We start from the raw sequence: 20,000 nt of genomic DNA, 5'->3' as shown, positions 1-20,000 counted from the left end.
TCAGAATGGTCGCTGTTGGGGGTATCAAAGGTGGAGGACATAGCCATCATAGTGGTAACACGGTACTGCCGCGCTTGAAACAGGCGTTCTAGCAAAGATTTAACAATGACTAATCCCACCAATGGTCCCACCATCAAGAGAATCCAATTAGTCAAATTGGGCCAAGAGAACCAAGAGGTGACTTGGTCCCACAGATTTTTTACAGTCTCGCCCAGTGTGGAAAGGTCGAAACTAACAGGCTTCAATTTCCTAATGTTCTCAAGTCCCTGAAGGTCGGATTTCACTTGGTCGGAGAGATTGGTGAAGTTGGGGAGATAAGTGTCCTTGAGCCACTCGGCGACATCTTGCTGCTCCTCTGTCAAGTTCACCCTAACCGGGGTGACACAAAGCCTCCCGAATAACCATCGGGTATCACACGTCTGCTGGAGAACTCTCCAGAGTCCATCTATTTCTAGTCCAAGTTCATCTATCTCCGCTAGGAGTTTCTGAATGGCCTGGAAATTTAAGTTCAGCATCTGATTGTGGCGGCGTAGCACGTCTCGGGTAAGGTATGCCTCTTGGACGCCTAGACTTAGAGAAGGGGATATTGTTAAGTGAAACAACTTGAGAAACAGGGCCAACCCAGTCGGTTGCCTTGACGGGGAGCCAGACATAACTTGGGCGATACACTAGGATAGCGGGGCGGCGAGGCATCCGGGTCTTTGGAACGGTTGCAGACTGTAGGAGCAAACCCCGGAAGGAAAAGGCACCTTTGAGTCTCATTTTTACTCAAGATCCCTTCACAAGACTGGCGGCTCTTCCCTGTAACGTTAAGAAATTCAAGCAAGACTCCCTTACTTAACTCGCCATTACCAGTTTCACAAGTAGCATTCGCCGCAACTGTGGTGTTGACAACCTTGACAGAGAGGTTAGCAAAAGAGAGGATCAGTGTGTCATAGGTGAGGGGGAAGGACTCGTTGAAGCTTGTGGAGGAAGGCAGGTGGTGGAGACCTAGAGACAGGGTACGAGTGAAAAACACAGGAGAGGCGGGAGACCCAGCAGAGAATGGGGCCAGGGTCGGGGGATGATGCCACAGGCCCCAAAGACCACTCTCCTGCGCTACCACAGTTCCACTAAAAAAAGAAAAAGGCAGATTAGAAGGATTGCTATAGGAGAGCAAAGAACAGAGTTACCGATCCTCTTTTTGGGCAACCGCGGGGTGGTCAGTCCTACTATTATCGTCTTGTCGGTCGTCGCCATCATCAGCAGGGTCGGAGGCTTGGTCTAATGGTTCAGGTTGTATATTCGTTGGCGTTTCTGACAGCTGTTCCTTGGCTTCTTCAGGTGATGTCACGGTTCTCACCAGTCTTTCCGGAACCCACACTGGTTGACGTCCTGGTTCCTGGGGAAAAACACAAACAGAGCCTCTGGCCCAGCTGAGCACCGGGTCAGGGCCTTTGTACTCGGGCGGGGGGTACGGCAAAGGTTGCCCCTCCCCTGACCGGCCCATCGGGGTTTCCGGGTCTGGCAGCAAAGGATAATTACATTTACTGGGCATGGCCACTAGAGGGAGCTCTCGGCGAGGTCCTTTGGTGGGACCGCCCAAGGCGTCAGTTAGGAGCTGGGGTGTCCCTGGGGGTGCAGCGGTAGACATTGGCGGGGCGGAAGGCCGCACGGGTGTGGCGGGAGGCTCCTCCCACTCAATTAGCGGGGATGCTTCCGCCTCCTCGTCGGTATCGCTATCTGACTCTGAGTCAGAGTCACTGGACTCCGGCGGTTTGCCCTTATAGGAGCCGTCCGCTGACGAAACTGACTGGGTTTCTTGGAGCGCGCACCGTGCTTCTTGCAAGGCAGAGGACGGGCTTAGGCCGGCAGCCGATTCTAGTTCAAGGACCGCACGGACGGTCTCCCATATGGGTACTAGAATCGGGTCCATACACACGCCCGTCTGGCGCGCTCGGTCTATGTCGCGACCGAGCTTCATCCAAGAGGGTAGGCTAAGGCTGCCGGTGCAGGCAAACCAAGGGGCAAAAGTATCAACATCATCAAGAAAACGCTGAAGGGAGCTTTTCCTGACCGAGATACCCCGTTGTTTCAAAAGGTTCTTTAAGGGAGCTAAGAGAGGTGAACTTCCGGACTGCCCCATGATTGCAGTCGGCACTATACTTCAGTCACTCGGAGAGCTCTTCCGAGTCCCCCGGGGTCACCTGAAAACCCACGGGCCCTAACTATCATGTAATAAGACGCACTCACCTTCTCGCGTTGATCAGGCGCGGGAAGTCCGCCGTAAGCTCGATGCGCAGCGCTGCTCTCCTCACAGAGGGACCGTCGAGAGCGAGGCAGGAGGAGGAGCGTTCCCCGTACGGGCCACCACTTGTCCGGCGCCGCCCCGCTCGACCCCTGTTCCCCGGCCGGCGAGGGGAGAAACAAGGGATGAGAGAGAGAGAGAGATGCAGACCACGCAAACTGACCTGGCTGGAAGTCACGACTCGAGCCACACGGCGGTTGCGAGAGCAAGTCTTTTACTGAAGCTAGATAAGCATTCTCTGTTACAGGTTTCCACGCGGGGCAGAGTGCCTCGCGGGAGAGCAGCCTCGATGTGGCCGTCAGGTACGGCTCCTAGTGGGCTGTCTCTCCGAGGTTCGCTTGGGCAAACTCTTAAGTACTCTACTCATAACCAATGATCTAGCGCCGCGCATATGCACTCAATTGGCAGATAGGAATAGTGAGTGTGCACGTCATAAGCGGAAGCAGGATATGGGCGCCATCTTGGCTCATTCGATGGGCGGGGGGACTTTGGAGCAGGTTTACAGCGCATGCGCTATGCCCGTCCCGGGAGACGGCTCTCCACATCCACCCCCAGACTCAGGCTAAAGAATCATCTCTCAGAACCCTGAACGTCTCTTAGGAGGTAGCTGTCAATCCATCCACAAGAGGTTGGTGATTCAACCTGGCCTGGATGGGGCCTGGGGCCTGTGAGGAGAGGCCTGCCATCAGGCCTCATTATTTCTAGCTTCAGTAGAAAATGCAGGATGCTAAAGAACATTAATGAGGTTAAGGAAGTTCCATCATTAGATAAGAAGGGTTGTTTTTTATGGTAATTTTATCCAGTATTTTGAGAAAAATTATGCAGTTCCATCAGCTGACAGTCTATAGGCAAAATGCTAAAGAAAGAAAAGTTATTATGTAAGAAAAATGGCAATAAAAATTTCTTGAAAACTATGGTAATTCTTTTAAATGTGTATCTGCGTCCTCAGGAATGTGAAAGGAGTTATCTAAGAGCAATAAATGAGGACCAGGAGTTTTTCTTCTCTAATGGCTGAAGGAGGTCGTATGGGAGTCAACCCTCCTGTAGTTAACAACTACAGCCTAAGGGAAAAAAAACAAAAACTGTGACCTGAAGTCATAGAAGACTGAACAAAATCAGAGAGATTCTTGAGTAAAGTTTACAAGAAAAAAAGGAAAGCATGAGGGAAGTATCTAGTTTCTTGACTTTTAGCTTGGAGACATGTAGAGGCTAAAAGGCTTATAATCTCCCCTTACACAAACATGTCTACAATGATTTTGGATGAAGAAACAGAAGACTGAATCAGAGAAACCATATTTACTAGAAAGGGAAAGGGGAATCCCAGAAAGGAAAGAACTTAAAAGGAGATCTCTATAATCTGTATTTAAGCTATTTGCAAGTATGACTAATTCCTGAACAACACTTGAGCAGGGCAAAATCTACACAACCCAAACCCAACTGTGGATACATAAATGAAGAATTTATCCATCACCCAGAAAGCAGAGTTTATAATTTGAATTTAAAAGTTAATTGCCTCCTAAAATAAAATAAATCACTCTTCAAAATACTATAATGGAGTTTAGAATCCCCACAACATAACATCACAATACACAGAATAAAATCCAAAATTAATCAACATATAAGGAATGAGGGAGATATGACCTATTCTCAAGAGGAGGAAAAAAGCAAACCAGACCAATATGAAGATTTCCAAAATGATGAAATCAGCTGATAAGAATTTGGAAGCAGAGCAATAATCCTAGAAAAATAAGCCCTGGGGGAAAATGAATAGATTCAGTGTGAAGAAGGCAGAAAGAGGAGAGAATATGGATAAGAAAGTGAACTAGAGGAGTAAGAACAAATGCAAAGGACAAAGAAAAGGAGAAATTTTGAATCATGAAACTCACCATGAAAGTTCTCCCTCAACAGTGTGAAATAGACTTTATGAAGAAATAACCTTTATGCTGCTCATGCCACTGAGATATTGTACTCCTTTTCAGGAAATAAGCCCTCTTTGGGATTTCTGATCATCAGAAAAGAGTAATGTCAAAAAATGTAATTTAAAGTACAATAAATTAAATAATTAAAAACAATTTTTCTTGTATTTATGGACTCTGTTGAGGCCAAGGAGAAACTGGAAATTCACTGATTCAAATAAATAAATAGAAGGTTATCCTTGGGGAAATATTGAAGAAGAGAGAGTGACAGTCACATTAGAAATCACAGAAGACCTACCCTCTGTGAGAAGCAATAGCTGAACTTGAGTTTTATTGTTTTAAATGAAGAGTCAAAAGAAGGATACAATACAAGCTTTGTGGAGGTTTTTCAAGTTGGAACTCAAGCAATGACCCTTTGCATTTTCCTACAATTAGCAAGTTAAATTGAAGGTAGAATATCACAGTATGGCAACAGATATCCACCATCAAATCTTGAATAGCTCTATGGGTAATTTTCTTGAACCCAAATGAAGAGCACAGACTCATTTTCATAGTAATCTTCTATTTACATAAATCCTAAATGGATTTAAATACCTTGTCTGGGTCCAGTTGAGTCCACTGAATCATTTTCTTTTTCAGTTCCTCTTTGTATTTCTTTGCATCTTTCCTTTTGACGACTACTTTATTTTTGAAGCAACTGAATTCTTCAGGTTCTAACTCCTAGAAAATGGAAAACTGCAGATACCAAGGAAATGTAGTCATCTTGCTTTCCAAAGTTTTCCACATACACCACTATCAGGTAAACTTATCAAACTGCTAATTCCCCCACCCTCAATGTTCAGTTACAGCTTCAACTGCATATATGATGATAGTTCTGTTCTCTAGATTATTGTTGCTTTTTTTTTTCTCATTAGTAACTACCACGACATGTAAGATGTCATTTTTAAAAGATATTGCAGGTAACTTTAGAAATATTAAAAAAAAAAAAGAAATTGTAAAGTGCTTATTTAAAAAATACATATTGTAGGTATTATTCTTTCCTTTTGGCAAAATGCTATATAGAGAATTTAATTTCCCAGTTATGGAGAAAAATGACTCCAGAGTTTATGCTCTTAACAATGAGCTAGGCTGCCTTTACCTATTACCAGAATAAATGCTATTGGACAGTCTGCTTATTATTAATGTGCTGCTGTAGCCAAGGGACCTTAGATTCCAGCCACAGCATACACACACATATACCTGCCTTCTTGACCATTCTCGCCAAATGTGAACCATAGCATCATAAAGCAGTAGGCTTCCCTGAGGAGAAAATCCAAGATCCAAAGGGATTCCATATTTCTTTATCTAAATACCATAAAATGCAAAAATATTAATTTCACATCTTTTATGCAGATGTAAAACAATCTGGATAATTACTCACTTTCCAAAGTGATTTATACTTGCATGATTGACTGTAAGTGCAGCAAGTGGTGATAGTGTTCAATAACAAAGTCATTATCCTTCAGAGAGCACACATGCTTTACTAGATCATTGTACCGCTCTTTGTACCATACTGTAATTACAGGATTGAAATGGTAACTGCATTCTCTTTGTGTTTTCAAAGCTATCATGTACCTTTGATTTTATGAATACAAGCAAGTCTAGGGAGAGCTGTACGTGAGCTCATTCTCAATACAGCTCTAGAAATAGTGCTGACTAGTGAGAAGAACCTTTAACGAGTCAGTTTAACTATAAAACATATCTGTGCTTTTTCTCCTGTCTTTATCTTCTATTATAATCTATAATTGCCTTTCAGGTCTTGGTTTTTAATTATGATTTTTCTACTTTTTTTTGTATATATTCTTGTATATATGTGAAGCATGCCTTTGTGTAAAGGAGTATGGGATGAATAAATAATTATATAGTTATATGATTATTTAATTTGTAACTATAATTTTTAATATTATTTTTTATTATATTATGTCTCTATTATTGAGAATAACATTACAAGTCACAAGATGACATGAGGTATTGTTCCTTGTCCATTTTTTCAAATCTAAATATTTGATATTCTATTATGTCTATTAATATTATACTTGTCTTAATTTTTTCATATGGTTATCATCTAACTGCTATTTATTTTACTTAGGTATCTTGTTTATTTCCTTTATACATGTTAAAATTTAATGTAAGCGCTATGAAACAAAGACTTGTTTTCTCTTGTACTTCAAGGAACTAGAATGGGACAAAGTCCATACTAGGCACTTTAATATTTGTTCACTGAAAATATGAATGTCACATAAGGGGACCTTCAGATTTTGGTTCAATGTAGGCAGAAAATATGTTTTTATACTACCACAGAAAATTACTATGAAAATAGTCATAAATAAACTATAGCAACATTGATTACTTCAATAATAACATACTGAGTACATATAAAGTTAAGATATTAAGATATGGATAAAAATAATAAAAGATATGGTATCTAAGTGAATGTCTAGTGTTTTCAAAGGAAATTAAGGCATACACAAAAATAAACAAAATAGACTGTAAAAAATCTCATAATATAGGACTTGAAACTGAGGAATCAAGATAGTATTTGAGCTATGCCTCAACAGAGTATCTTTTAGATAATGGATAGGGCTTTGCTTCATCAAGTGTAGAGGTAAGGTAAAAATGAAATGTTAGTCATTTCACCAAAAAGAATTAAAGCAAAGTCAGTCAAGTGTTGAGTAACAATGAATAATGCAAATACCAAGAAAATTCATGAAAGGGAAGACTCCTGAGGTATGAAATAAGAATGATAATGTGGAACTGAACCACATATAAATAGGATATTTTGAGGCAATCATTTCTCAATGGACTAAAATTGCCTATGGATTTTACCTTTTCTCTTACAAAAATTTGGAGTGAAAAAGTTATCACTGCTATTATTCCTTCCTTCATCACATGAAAATTATGTAGGGAATTCACATAGACTGAAATAGATAACAATGGGAGAGCCTGATCTTAGAGATTGATAGATCCACCATCATTTAGCTATGTGGACATAAGCAGGTCATTTAACCCCCTAGAGACTAGTTGTATAGTCTGTAAATAAAAGTGAAATCAACTACCTTTCAATGTTTTATTAAGGACTAAATTGTTTTGCATATAGAAGATGCCAAAATACAATGCAAGCACATAGGGTGTTATAATTTTGAGCTCCCATTCTCCTATATTAAGATATTCATACCAAATCTAATTCTGTGTGATGGGTTTTCTGTCCTTTTGTTTTGTCATTTTTTTGAACATTTCTAGGCATTTTGTGATAGACCAGAATTTTCCATCTTGGTCTCAAACTGTTGCCAATATCTTGAAATTAACACCAACAATCTAGAAAGAAAGACAAGTATTGTGACGGAAAACAAATTGACATTACTTGCTTTTCAAGAAAATAAGCTAAAAAGACATTTTAAGAGAATAAAAATATTCTCTAAATCCTGAATATATTAAAAATGTATGTGTAATAAAATAATCTGTGGTTAATTTTAAACAATCACCAAAGGCTGAAACTTTGAATTTCATTGACCAAATATAGTAATTATATTCATTTCAGTTATAAAGTTTTGACCAATTTTGAAAACTTTTCTAGTTTTTTTTTTTTTTTTGCATGGGGAAGTTAGCAATGTGCATAGTTCAAAAGAAGGATAGTTCTAAACTCTCTCTCACTTCTCTGTGAGAATCTAAATATCAAACAATAAATGGAAAAATTAAATCACTTTAACACAAAATTCATGAGGTATCAAGTAGGGATGTGTAATTTTATTAGGTCAAGTGATGAGAGGAGATGCTTTCCAGTTAAATATAACCAAACTCAAAGAAAATAAATCTTAACTTGAGGTTTTATTTTGTTTTGTTTTAGAAATTAACTGAATCAAAGATGAGATAAAATTACCTATCCATTAATAGCAACAATAATGAATTCAAAGTTCATTCTTACTCAGTGAGAGCCTCAGGATTAGTGATAGTAGTAGATAGTGCCAAAAAGGGACACCAGATCATAACAAGAAGGTAATCCCAAACTTCTCCAATTTCTGTCCCAAGACAGTACACCTTTCAATGTAAAAAAAATAGTCTGAAGAAAAAATCAGTTGCAATTTTTCCAAAATTTTAATAGATTATGCCACCAAAATCTATTAGCCCCTTCTTCCCCATTCAGTATTGTTCATTCTCCAACTGACAAAGTTGGCCAATGATTCTAACAATCTTTTAAACAGAATTAAACTGGATTTGAGACTTTTACCAATAATACATTGTGGGGAACAGGGCCTGAAGTTTCTCCTCTCCTTCCTGCATGCTTGAGGTGGGGGCCTGGGACACTAGGCCCCTGCGGAGACAGAACACTGTCAAGGCACACCTCATTCAAGTATGCGTGGGCATGAGAATGTGGCTGAAGGACTGTTTTCTGTTATTGTCCTTGAGATTAAGATAAGGACCATTTGCAGACTGATGTAAACAACCATGGGAAAATGTCTATGTCCACAGTAAAGCATTACTGTACCCTAAAAGCATAATAAATAAGGGTCTTGGAAATGGGACTCACACACTCACCCAACAGGCAGTGCATCCCCTGCTCCCAGTCTCCAAAAGATATTTTTGTTTCTAATCTTAATTTCTGCATTGCCCCCAGCAACAATGTATCAAGAGAAGACTTGATCCATCTTTCATTATAATAGCTGAACTATATATGTTTTATTGCTGTGGCAGTAAAAACTCATAAAAAAAGTGAAAGATGAATGAAAGAAAAGGTTTTATAAGTCTTATTTACAAATTAAATATTGGTTAAATTACAGAGATTGCCATCAAAAGATAATAAGGTGAAGAAAAATCTCTGTAAAAATGTATTTATTCATGTGTCACTAATCCCATCACTGAAACACAGTTAAAAAATGTTGATGAAATAAACTAATTTGAAACAACTTTTTCAGGCTTTAATCTACAGGTTTTATATAAAGCACCTATTCTACAATAGTGAGAAATCAAGCAAAAGTCTGAGTTCCCTGACTGTTACTTGAGGCAAAATGAGTGCAGTGATTAGTTCAATTATTAGTTTGGCAAAATATGTGTGATTAGTATTAATACATGAAAACAAGAAAAACTTCATTAGACTTGATTGTGAATAATTTCTGTAAAATTCTCAACTAATAAGCCTATATTTACTAAAATTAGATCCTTCTGTATATTACACCCTAATTTTAATACAGCAAGAAAAAGAGAATTAAAAAAAAAATCCTGTTTCAAAAGGCCTATGTTTAAATGTTATCGTTTTCCCCTGTAGTCAACACAATCATATTTCCAAAGTTTATTCCAGGAAGTGAAGAATCCTTCAGTGGGGAGTACAGCAAAAGATCATTCACTGATGGTGTCATTCTTGGTATTAAACAAAAGATGGCAAAAGTATACCTTCTTGGAACTGTCATCTCCTGTGGCTTGCAGTTAAGACTTCTGAATTAAAGATCTCCATTGAAGAGTGACTGTTTCTGATGATGTCAGCTGTACTTAAGTTTTCTGGAAATGTATTTCTTGCCTCATGATCCCCTCCAGTCCCATCGTCTAGCTTCTTCTTTCCTCAGGTAATCCAATATGCTTTGTTTTAGTGTTTTAAGACTTTGCTGCACTAGTCTGTAGTCGTGTTCTTTGTATGATAATTCCCCTCAAAAATTTGTAGCAGCCACTGGGAAAACAAAGCTGAATTAAACAATCAGAACCCCCAAGACATTGAAAGGCAAGGATTAAGGGACATACAGACTGTCTCTTTAAAATTCCCTCTTTTGTTTGTGTTCATTTTGAAACATTTAAAATTCAAATGCAGAACATAGAAGCAGTTCTTGTTTTTCCACCTCTCTGCCACATATTCTTCCAGACAATTTTCTATTCACATATAATCACATATTCACTTTGAATTTTCTCAGGTAGCAGTATGCCAACAAATAAAGCATGCAATGCTTTACTTTGTAAATTCACACATGTACAAAAAATTCAAAATACAGTAAAATAATCACCATTGTAAAAATGATCATAAATTACTCAATTGTTCCCCATGCTGTGTGGATTACCATTAAGAGTTTGTTGGAGTAACTAGAGGCAACATGCACACACCTTTGCAAACATACACAACTAGTGGATGCTTCTTCAGAAATATCATTTTAAACTTGAACTTAAAATACTACCAACACTTTATATTCCAGAATGTTTTTTTCAGAGTTTGTATGTATTGGTTAAACAGTCTACAATAATTTCTCCCATTTATACTTATTGATGGGTATTTTCAGATGCACAAGTTACTGTTTATTGTTATAATGAATCTATAATATTCTTTCTTCTATGTAAATTTTCTAGAATTGGAGGATAGGCCCCCAGCAGGAAATTATACCATTTCATAAATTACACATGCTAATTGATTGTCATTGCTAAAATTCTGTTTGAAAAGATATACTGATTTATATTTTAAACACAACTGAATAATACCTTTAGAAGAAATTTTCCAAAATTATTTTACATACAACAGAGGTATAAAACAACCTTTGGCATTTGTGTCTGATATGACATAACATATAATACCTCAAGGAAAAAAACAAAAACTGTTCATAACCACAGAAATTCTGTGTATATATATATATACATATATATACACACACAAACACACACACAGACTAGAGAGGCAACTGATATGACTGGATTATATATTTAATAGAAAAATCAGCATAGGCTTGGCTATAACAAAAATGTTTGTAAGCTTAGAAAATACTGTTAAATTTCAAATAAAAATAATTTAAATCACTAAGTATGAATAAGGTAATAACCTTTTAAAAATGCAGTCATTTCTTATTTCTAATTTTATGTGTGTTTATGAATATACACACATAAAATTATACACAGATCTGTCAAGATCACATATATGTACTCTTTCAACATGTGTACATACAGACATACATAGTGTAACAAAATAACACTGATTTTTAACAATTTGAATGTTTTCTAACTCTGAATATAACTGGATTAAAAATGATAATTGCCTTCTCAAAAAAAAAAGGCCTATGTTTATGCTTCATTTCTGATTTTACTAAAGTATTTATCCTTTATAGATTTGAAACAGGCACTGTGGAGAGGCGACAGAAGATATCAAAGAGCTTTTAGTCAAAATAGGAAATGAAAGAAAAACAGATATAGACAACCAGAAACATGTTGGTAACAAAGTCATTTTAATAAACTGCAACATTTATCAGTGTGTGTTTGACCTGTCAAAGAATAATCAATAAATCAGAGATGGGCATGGAATTTATAATGATGATGTGAGAACTTGATAAGAATCAATCTTACTAGTATTTTAACCAGACTCAAAAGATAAGAATCAAAATACTTTGACATAGACATTTCACAACTTTTAAATTCAGTGTTATGTTTGAGAACATTAAATCTTGTCATTTTAAACATGGAGATAACTCTGTGCTAGAAGGTGACTTAACCATTAAAAGTATAGAAAATGGAAGCAGGCTGCCTGCATTCTAGGCTTGCTCTGCCACTTAAAAGTGTGAACTTGAGAAAGTTAATCTCTCTTTGCTTCAGTTTAGTAGCCATAATAATAGCACTTACTTCATAGGGTTTCTCTGAAGAGTACATAATGTTAGAGCTGGAAATTGTACACATGTCCATAATAAACATTAAAATAATGTTCGCTATCATCGTTCTCTGTATAGCAATATGTGTAATTTAATCATTTATATCTAAATCAATCTGCATTCTTTTTCTACCTTTATTTTATTGTTACATATATCAGTCCATGTTATATAAAACAAATATTAAGATTAACAAAGCATGATAAAGCAAACATCTGTGTAACCATCCCTGTAAGTTAAGATAAATAATGTTGCCATCACTTCAGAAATCCAGATAGCAGTGCAGATTATAACAGCCCCTTCCTATGGAGGTTATGGTGCAGCTATTTTATTATGATTTGCTTAGTATGTTTTTCATTATGTGTGTGTGTCAGTATGTTTATTCATAAGCAGTATAAATTGGTTTTTCCAATCTTTTAATATGTTATAAATGGAAAAACATAGCATGTGTTCTTACATGCCTAGCTAACTTTGCACAACATTATGGTTTTAAGATTAATCTCTGTAGCATTCATTTCTCTTGCTCTATGTATGTATTGTGTGAAATTACATATTTTAGTCAATTTCTACTGTTGTGGACATTTGAGTTGTTTCTAATTTGGTGTTTCCATTAAGTTCTGCTGTGAACATTTTGTACACACATCTTGTGGCCCATGTATGTAAGAGTTTTTAAAATTCAGTCTTATTTTTAAAACTTTGCAGATTATTTTTCTAATCCTAGGATGTATCACTAGGAGTGGAATTCCTTGTTCATGAAATATTGTCATTTTCCTTAAATTTTGTCCAAACAATTTCCACAGCAGTACCCACCAGCAGAATATGAGCCCACCTGTTGTACCATCTCCTCTGCAACACTTTATATTGTCTGATTCTTATTTTTACTGATCTAGTTGAGTGGGTCTCATTGTAATTTTAATTTTAATTTTCAGGGGTATATTGGGCATTTGGATATTCACTTTGTGAGTGGATTTTTCTTATCAATTTAAAGTAAACCTTCACATTTTTATATGAGTGTTCTTTATCAGTTATAAAGTTGCAAATACTTCTCACTAAGTGGCTTGTCTTTTTCTTTGCTTAATATTATCTTTTGATTACTGAAAGTTCTTAATTTTAAAATAGTTAAATTTGTTAATTTTTTCTTCCCTGGTTATGCTTTTTATGTCTTATGATGTCTTTCTCTACTTCAAAATCATGAAGATATTCTCTTCAGATATTATCTTCTAAAAGTTTCATTTTACTGCTTTTCACAGGTATGCTTTTAATCCATCTGGAATTGATTTTTTATATGATATATGGAAGTGATCTAATTAAAATTGTTTCCTATGGATTCCCAATTTTCTCAGGAATGTTTGCAGTGCCACCTTTTTCTTATGTAAAATGTCTACATACCTATGGTTCTGTTTCCTTCGGATTCTCAGATCCATTGGTTTGTGTTTATTCCAGTTTCACTTTATGTTGACTTTATTTTATTAGGACTAAAATAAATCTTGATATCTGATAGAGCAAGTTTAACCAACTTGATCTTTTTCACATCTGTCTTGGAATGTATCTCAAAGTCAGAAAATCAATCCTCTCCCCACTCAAGCACATGCGCACACACACACACACACACACACACACACACAGAAACACACACACCACAGAAGGAGAGAAGAAAATCTGTGGGTTGTGATGGTCCTAAATCTACAGAACAATCCTGGGAAGTAATAATACATGTCAAAATTGATCAACAAGTTTATAGGGATCATAATTATAATATTAAGTTTTCCAATCTAAGAACCTGGAATATGACTCTATGAATCTTTCTGTTTTATTTTATTATTATAAGTTTCACTCAGTAAAGTTTAAACATTTATTTATAAAAATCTTGTGCATCTTAATAAAATTTTTACCAAAACACTTCATATGTTTTATGTTATTTTAAACACTATTTTAAAAGCTATTTATTTTGTTTCAATGTGTTTGTAGACATGAAAATTATTTCTTAATTTGAATTTCAAACATTGAAAATATAAGGATATTACCTTGTCCTAAGTGCAATTGTGCAAATATAGAAAAAAAAAAGTTTTTAAAATGTGTGTTTGAAAAACAGGCAATATATTTCTAAATAGCCCATTAGACAAAAAAGAAATCAAGATGAAAATTAAAGGATGTTTTGAACTGAATGATAAAAAATGAACATTTTAAGATTAATGTGTAGTAGTATGCACATATATTGAAAATAACTGAATATAGTGAGAGGAGTTTAGGAAGATGGTGGAGAAGGGCACCCGAGGACTCAGTCTTTCCAACAAAACACCTATTAAACAGGTTGGAAGTGTCTGAATCACCTACTGTGAAACTCCAAGGCCAGAAGAACACTACAGGAAAGAGTGGGAGGAAGAAGCTGATAAATTAATGTAAAGGCCAGTAAATTGCTCTTTGCATTCTTGTTGCAGGGTGTTGGGTACAGCCTCTGGCTAGTGTGCTGGTTACAGAAAGGAATGTAAAAATCCTCTTAGCCAAGACCAGGAGTGCCACTGCCAATCACTTTTGATCACTGGGGGCCCAGCCCTGAGGACAGCCATTGTTTAAACCTGCCCTGAACAAAGGCAGCGGTGGCCAATGTTTCAACCCATCACAGAATAGGGCCAGGGCAGAGGAGATTTAAAAATGCTACACTTTCTCAGGGTTGTGGGGGACAATAGCTGAAGGGCTGCATTTGCTGGGCAGGCCAGGAGGACCTGTGGAAAAATTCACAATAAAGTACTAGCAAGCCAAATCTAACATTTTAATTATACACCTTATCCAGTGGAATTCATCCTTGCTATGAGAGGTTGGTTCAAGGTAAGAAAATCAATTAATGTAATACACCACATTATTAGAATGATGGAACAAAATCACATGATCATCTCAATTGATGTATAAAAGGCATTTTACAAAATCCAGCACCCTGCTTGATAAAAACACTTAGAACACTAGGAATAGAAGGAAACTTCCTCAACATGTTAAAGGGAATATATGAAAACACACAGCTAATATCACACTTAATGCTGAAAGACTGAAACTTTCCTTCCAAGGTCAGCATGAGACAAGGATGCCCACTGTTGCCACTGTTATTCAGCATTTTCCTGGAAGTTCTAGCCAGAGCAATTAGGCAAGAATGAAAGGCATCCAAATTAAAAGGAAGAAGTAAATCTTCCCTTATTTGCAGATGGCATGATCCTATATAGAGAAAATTCAGACTCATTCACAATGAAACTCCTAATGCTAATAAATGAATTCAGCAATGTGGTGGGATACAAGATCAATACCCTAAAATCAGCAGTGCTTCTATACACAGGTAATGATCAATAGGAAGAAGAAATCAAGAAAAAATTCCATTCACAAAAGCAACTAAAAGAATCAAATATCTAAGAATAACTCTAACCAAGAATGTATGCAGAAAACTACAAAACAATGCTATAATAAAGGAAGACCTAAATACATGGAAGGATATTGTGTTCATGGACTGGAAGATGTCAATCCTACCCAAAGCAATTTAGAGATTCAATGCAATCTCAATCAAAATTTCAACAACCTTCTTTGCAGAAATGAGAAAGTCAAACATCAAATTTATATAAAAGTGTAAGGAGTCCTGAATAATATGAGCCATCTTGGAAAAGAAGAATTAAGTTTGAGGTTTCACACTTACCTATCTTAAGACTTATTACAAAGCCATGGTAATCCAAATGAATGGTACTGGCACAAGGACAGATATAGAGACCAATGGAATAAGAATTAAGAGCCCAAAAATCAGCCCTCATTTTTATGGCCAACTGATTTTTGAAAAGGTGACATAGACTGTTCAATTGGAAAAGAATAGTTTCTTCAACAAATAATGCTGGAAAAACTAGATCTCCATTTTCATAAAAAAGAGGAACACCTCACACCATATACAAAAATCAACTCAATATGGATCAAAACCCTAAATAGAAGAGCAAGAACTATCAAATTCCCTGAAAAAATATAGGGGAGCACCTTCAAGACATTGTTTTAGGCAATGGTTCTTAGACTTTGTACCCAAAGCACAAGCAACAAAAGAAAAAAATAGACCTCATCTAAGTTAACTTTTGTGCTTCAAAGGATTTTATCATGAAAGTAAAACATCAGCCTACACAATGGGGGAGATATTTGGAAACCATACATCCAGTAAAGGTTTATTATCCAGAATATATAAATAAATCCTTCAACTTAACAACAAAAAGACAACTCATTTTAAAAATGGGCAAAAGATGTGACTAGATACCTCTCCAAGAAACATGTACAAATGACCAGAAAGCACTAGAGAGGATGCTCAACTTCATACCACAATATGATATCAAATCTCACACATTAGAATGGCTGCTAAAAAAATGAAAAGTAACGTGTTGGAGAGGATGTGGAGAAATAGGAACTCTCATTCATTGCTGGTGGCAATGTAAAAAGGTGCAGCTGCTGTGAAAGACATTTTGTCAGATCCTGAGAAAGCTAAGTATGGAACTACCATATGGCCTGGCAATCCCACTAATAAGTATATACTGAAAAGAACAGAAGCAGGGACTTGAAGTGATATTTGCAAATTGATGTTAATAGCAGCTTTATTCACTATTGCCAAAAGTGTCCATCAGCCAATGTGTGGATAGATAAAATGTGTTAAATACATAAAATGGAAAATTATGCAGTCGTAGAAAGGAATGAAATCCTGATACATGCAACAACATGGATGGACCTTGAAAACATCATTTTGAGTGAAATAAGCCAGACACAAAAAGATATATACTATATGATTTCACTGATTTGAAATAATTAGAATAAGCAAACATATCAAAATCTATAATATAGGTTACTAGGGAACAGGTTAGGATAGAGAATGGGAAGTTAAAGCTTAAAATGTATAAGGTTCCAATTTGGAATGATTGAAATATTTTAGTAGTGGATGGTGGTGATGGTAGCACAATTTTGTGAACATTATTAATGGTACTGAAATATATATCTGAATGTGATTTAAAGGGGAAATTTTAGATCGTATATATGGTAACTATAAATTTTCTTAAAAAATTAATGTAACTACACTATATAAATAGTGAAGCCTACATTAACCCATGAACTATAGTTAATAGTACAATTATATATATGTGCTATCATCAATTATAACAAATGTTTCACTCCAGTGCAACCGGTTAATAAAAGGGTGGTATATGAGAATTCTGCATTTGATGCATGATTTTTCTTTAAACCCACAATTTCTCTAATCAAGAAAAATAAGCTAAAAACAGAATTGAAAATAAATAAATAATACTGAATATAAAATGTCCAAACTGTGTGTCATTTTTCTAAGTTTGCAGCCTATTTTATTTTTGTTTTTTTTCTCTGTTTGCTTGTTTTGTTTACTGTTTGTATTTTGCTTTTTGTTTTCTTCCTGGTAGTAGCCATCAAACTAAAGATAGCTAGACATAAAAGACATTTTTACCCAGCCACTGAGCAAATGTGACAAGTTATAGCTGTCAGTTTTCCTGGTGGTAGGTAAATAGGAAATTACCTCTTAAAGGATAGGTAATTGAATGGGATACGAGTTATTTGACTATAAGGAAAAAAATAAAGCATTTGTTGCCAATTAATCACAAGGGTATCCAATACTTTCTGAGATGCTTTTTCTCTGCGACTTAACACACCATTAGTCTTTGAATTTATACCCATTTTTCACATTCCCAATTTCTTCCAGATCTGTACTTTACTCCTGGCATGTAGAGTTAACCTCCTTTATAAATTGGATATTTATTTTAATAATCTATATGATTGCCATCTTTATGAAGTATGTAACTTACATGCCAGTTTTTATTAATGTAAAAAATAGCTAGTTTGGATAATGGAAATAAAAGCTGGCATATCTCATCAAATATGATATATTTAATCCTTTTCACCCACTTTTGATTATGAGGTGATAGCAAGAGTATTTACAAACACTGAGGCATTGTCTTGATATTTTTAATAAAGAGTAGTTGTGATTTTTAAACTTTAGTTAAAATTTTAGATGGCATAGTATATTATAACAGTTCCAGTTTCAAACGATAATTTAATTTATGTAAAATTACACAAATTTCCTTAGCAGATCCCTGTGTGTTGCAGTTGTTAAATTCAAAAGGAGCTAAACTTATTCCATTAAAAAATCTCCCACATGGTAAATAAGGAACATCAAATCATTACAATTTGAAACCATCACTGTTTTAGGAAGCTGTTTTTTCATGTTGATATCTCAGAAAAGTATTCTACTTTGTGTAGGAATTATCATTTTTGAAATTTAATCAAATTATTAAATAAAAATAATATATGTAACCTTTACAAATATAAAAATATATATTTATCTGGGTAGTTTTGAATTTATCATCACTTTAAAACCACGGAGTACTTAACAGGCGTCCTTCAGAATGTTGTTATTCATTATGTGTGTGTGTGTGTAACATACCTGACAAATCATGGTGTCCTGATGGTAATCTCTTGTAAAATCTCCACATGCCACTAATCCTTTTAGCAGTGTTTTGGTAAATAAATTGCAGACAGTTCCCACCACCTTATTAACAAGAGCCTTAAGTCACAAAACACATAATAAGCTGCTACTCATTAATCATTGACAAGACTGCCAAAATCGTCTCAAGTAAACCAGTGTTTGGAACAATTTACATGCAAAAAATATATAGTACTCATTTTATATAACTCTTGATTAGAGAAATATTTTGTACCAAATGCTTCCCACTAGCTCCATTTTAAGATTTTTCTAAATATAATAAATCATACAGTGCTTATTGACTTGATAAATAGAGGAAAATACAAACAAAATTACTATGCCACATCAATGTGACATATATTCAGATAGGATAAGACTAGATGGTGTTTTTTGATTATCACAAAATACTCTTTATTTTTAAAAAAAATCTAATTGACTACACTATGGGCATACCATTTCACCTCCCTAAGCCCCAGTTTCCTCACCTGTTAACTGAGAGGACTGGGCCATAAGGTAGAGATGTTCCCTCCCAACACCAGTGCTCTGAATCTCTTAGTGCATCTTCAAGGCTAGCAATTGACTATTCTCCTAGGGAAAGCAAGAGGCAGGAATACCCTGAATCCTTTTCTAGATGCAGAGAGACATTTTGATTTATCCCAAAGTCACTTGACCCCATTTTACACAGGTTTCTGTAAAGGAAAAAACCTATTACAGGAGTTATTTCACAGTACATTTTAATTAAACTTCAACTATACCTAAGGTTAATTAGTATTCACAGTTCTTTCTGAGATATACTGTTGTTCAAAATGGCAGTAAATTAAGGGAATCACAAATTTCTGTCAGTTATAGTTAATTCGTATCTCACCACCTACACAACTGCTCATTTAAATCTGGATAAAATACTCTAGTAAAACAGACATCATCCAACTTTCTGAATTGGGGAACCTCAGGCTGAACTCAGAATTACCACAATCTTCTGTTCTTGGTCTTTCCAATTCTCTGTTCATATATTGTGTCAGTGAATGATTAAGATGTGGAAAAGTACAGTTGTTTTATAAATGCATATCTGTGTGTATATATATAATAGGCCATATATTTACAATATATTATGATATAATAGAATTACTTGACTGTTTAACATTTGACAATCTTAAAACACTACCACTTTAAATAGAATAGTACAGTGTTGCCCAATATAATTAATTAAACACCAAGCACTATACTTTAGATCTGAAATTAAGTGAATATGTTTAATAATTTAATAGTCTAATAGTTAAGAGTAGTCTAACTGAAATTAGAATGTCTAGCTTTTCATCCAGGATCCACCATTTATCAGGACTACTATTTTTTCATTTCAGCTGACTTTTCCTCTGTTTCTTTATCTGTAGTTCAAGACATGGTTTACTTTCATTGACATGATGTTGCATTCTATAATGACTTAAATAGTGAAAATTGGTTTCATACAATGAGGTCCCAACCACTATTTCCATAGAGTTTCTTGGCTTTTCCAAACCACAGATCTTTTAGATAAATACCTGCATGTTTCTGGAATAAAATAAAGTGCCCTGGGATCTAGATCACTTCTTTCTTCTCAAAATTAGTAACGGCCCATGTGTGTTAACTGAAAGCTTGCTGCTTCCATGTTGTTCCAGTTTGCT

The 20,000-nt window shown here is 35.7% G+C and overlaps 1 pseudogene; it reads right to left on the bottom strand.

Annotated features, from left to right (window-relative positions):
• LOC119525526 overlaps window positions 1–17,812 on the bottom strand; it is a 292,514-nt pseudogene extending 274,702 nt beyond the window's left edge.
• Between the last annotated feature and the right edge of the window lie 2,188 nt (window positions 17,813–20,000).

This window comes from Choloepus didactylus, assembly GCF_015220235.1.
Source record: "Choloepus didactylus isolate mChoDid1 chromosome 25 unlocalized genomic scaffold, mChoDid1.pri SUPER_25_unloc2, whole genome shotgun sequence".
NCBI lineage: Eukaryota > Metazoa > Chordata > Mammalia > Pilosa > Megalonychidae > Choloepus > Choloepus didactylus.
The sequence above is the reverse complement of the archived record's forward strand: the minus strand, read 5'-3'. Positions and strand labels throughout refer to the sequence as shown.